This window comes from Pinus tabuliformis, chromosome 6 (genome assembly GCF_031772625.1).
Source record: "Pinus tabuliformis cultivar Carrire ecotype Pingquan chromosome 6, CPIR1, whole genome shotgun sequence".
Classification (NCBI taxonomy): domain Eukaryota; kingdom Viridiplantae; phylum Streptophyta; class Pinopsida; order Pinales; family Pinaceae; genus Pinus; species Pinus tabuliformis.
Window position 1 is genome coordinate 1,125,660,404 of NC_142292.1, and position 2,772 is coordinate 1,125,663,175.

Sequence of the window (2,772 nt, forward strand, 5' to 3'; positions counted from 1 at the left end):
TCCTTTACATCAAGGTTACCGTAGGCGATCGAGAGATCGAGGTCCACCGTTGCTCCTGTCCGAGTGGACTCCTAGGTGGCCTCAGTGTGGGGCATGGAGGTTTTTGGAGGCATTTCTAAGGGAGTGGGTGAGTGATCGCTCATTTTCTTGTTGGTTGAGGCATGTTTGCAAACTCCAAAGTGGCCTTGGTGTGTTGTGACTCGGCAGGTCTACCCATTTGTTCACCATGTCCTTGGCATGTTGTGTGTGTTTCCTTCTTGGGATGCAAGAGGTGTAAGGCATAAAAGTTTTACATGATATTTTAATATCTCTTTGACTTGATGGGCGTTCTGGTTGGATCTTCATAAGAGAGGGCTCGGAATTCATTTTGAAGTGGGAGGGTGCTACCTAGTTGATCCTGCCAGTAGTCATATGCTTGTCTCAAAGATTAAGCCATGCATGTCTAAGCACAAACTAATTCAGACTGTGCAACTATAGATGGCTCATTAAATCAATTATAGTTTTTTTGATGGTACCATACTACTCAGATAACCATAGTAATTCTAGAGCTAATACGTGCACCAAGTCCTGACTCTTTGGAAGGGATGCATTTTTTATATAAAAGTTTGGCACGGGCTTGCTCGCTTTTTCGCTGAATCATGATAACTCGACGGACCACACAACACTTGTGCTAGTGATGGTTCATTCAAATTTATACCCTATCAAATTTTGAAGGTATGATAGAGGCCTACCATGGTGGTGATGGGTGACAGAGAATGAGGGTTTGATTCCGGAGAGGGAGCCTAAGAAATGACTACCACATCCAAGGTAGGCAGTAGGTGTGCAAATTACCCAATCCTGACATGGGGAGGTAGTGACAATAAATAACAATACTGGGCTCATCGATTCTAATAATTGGAATGTGTACAATCTAATACGTTAACGAGGATCCATTGGAGGGAAATTCTGGTGCCAACAGTCACAATAATTCCAGTTCCAATAGTGTATATTTAAGTTGTTGCAATTAAAAAGCTCCTAGTTGGATCTTGGGTCATAAATGTCAGTCTGCCTAATCAGTGTGCACCTGCCCTTCTGTCCCTTTTGTCGGAAGCATGCTCCTGGCCTTAATTGGCTAGGTCAGGGCTCTGACACTGTAAATTTGAAAAAATTAGAGTGCTCAAAGCAAGCTTATGCTTTGAATGGATTAGCATGGAATAACGTGATAGGATTCTGGTCCTATTGCATTGGCCTTCAAGGTCAGAGTAATGATTAATAGGGAATGTCAGGGGCATTTGTATTTCATTGTCAGAGGTGAAATTCTTGGATTTATGAAAGAGGGACCACTATGAAAGCATTTTCCAAGAATGTTTTCATTAATCAAGAATGAAATTTAGGGGCTCGAAGATGATCACATACCATCCTAGTCTCAACCATAAATGATGCCGACCAGGGATCAACAGATGTTGCTCTAAGGACTCTGCCACCACCTTTTGAGAAATCAGAGAGCTTGGGTTCTGGGGAAGTATGGTCGCAAGACTGAAACTTAAAGGAATTGATAAAAGGGCACCACCAGGAGTGGAGGTTGTGGCTTAATTTGACTCAACACAGGGAAACATACCAGGTCCAAGCATAGTAAGCATTGACATATTAAGAGCTCTTTCTTGATTCTATGGGTGGTGGTGCATGGCCATTCATAGTTGGTGGAGTGATTTGTCTGGTTAATTTTGATAACTAACGAGACCTCAGCTTGTTAACTAGCTACGTGGAGGTTCCCCTTCGTGGAAAGCTTATTAAAGGGACTCTGGCCATTTAGGCCATGGAAGTTTGAGGCAATAATAGTTTTGTGATGCCCTTAGATGTTCTGGACCACACCTTTGCTACACTAATACAACCAATGAGTTTTTCTTCATGGTTTGAAAGGATCAGGAAATCTTCTCAAATTGCATCGTGATGGGGATAGACCATTGTAATTATTGGTCTTCAATAAGGAATTCCTAGTAAGCGCATGTCATAAACTCATGTTGACTATGTCCCTACCCTTTGTACACATTGTCCTTCTCTCCTACGGATTGAATGACTTAGTGAAGTGTTCAGATTGTGTCGACGATGGTGGTTCATTGTCGTCGACGTCATGAGAAGTTCATTGAACCTTATCATTTAGAGGAAGGAGAAGTCGTAACAAGGTTACCATAAGTGAACCTGAGGTAGGATCATTGGTTGTAGGGCTTTTCTTTTTGGTTCGAGTCAGGTGGGTTTCGATTGCAATGTGCGCTTGTGTGGTGTGTCTCTAGGGGAGTGGGTTTGGTGTTTGGCGAGAACATTGTTGGTTACTTGTCTAGATGTTGCGCTTGTTTTTTCATTTGTGCTTGCAAGCCATGCTTATGCTTGTCCCACCCATCCTTTTTTTTTCTTTCACCCAATTTGTTTCTGTAGGGGGTTTGAAAGATTGTTTCTTAGGAGCCCTCTCTGATGATCTGTTCAGCAGGGCAAGATTGTTGTAGTTGAGGTGCTTGCGCAATATGATGGATAAATTTATACTCATCGTAGCGGCGATGCTCGATATTTTGTTCGTCAGAAGGCATGGGCCAATGGTGTGGGCCTCCATAGATGGTGTTATCACCAAAATAGGACCTTGATAGGCTACTGATTAGACTATCTCAGTGTAACTATTTCAAACCAATATTTTAGCTAAGGCTTAGCCTCCTCAACCTGAGAGGGCTTTCTCAAAGGGTTAATGATATTGATTAAAGATATGGATAGATGGCTAACTCTATGGTTTGTGATTTTATATGT

At 42.3% G+C, this 2,772-nt stretch overlaps 1 pseudogene; it reads left to right on the forward strand.

Annotated features, from left to right (window-relative positions):
• The first annotated feature begins 384 nt into the window (after window positions 1-384).
• On the forward strand, window positions 385-2,195 carry LOC149262829 (18S ribosomal RNA; annotated as a pseudogene).
• Window positions 2,196-2,772: the final 577 nt, after the last annotated feature.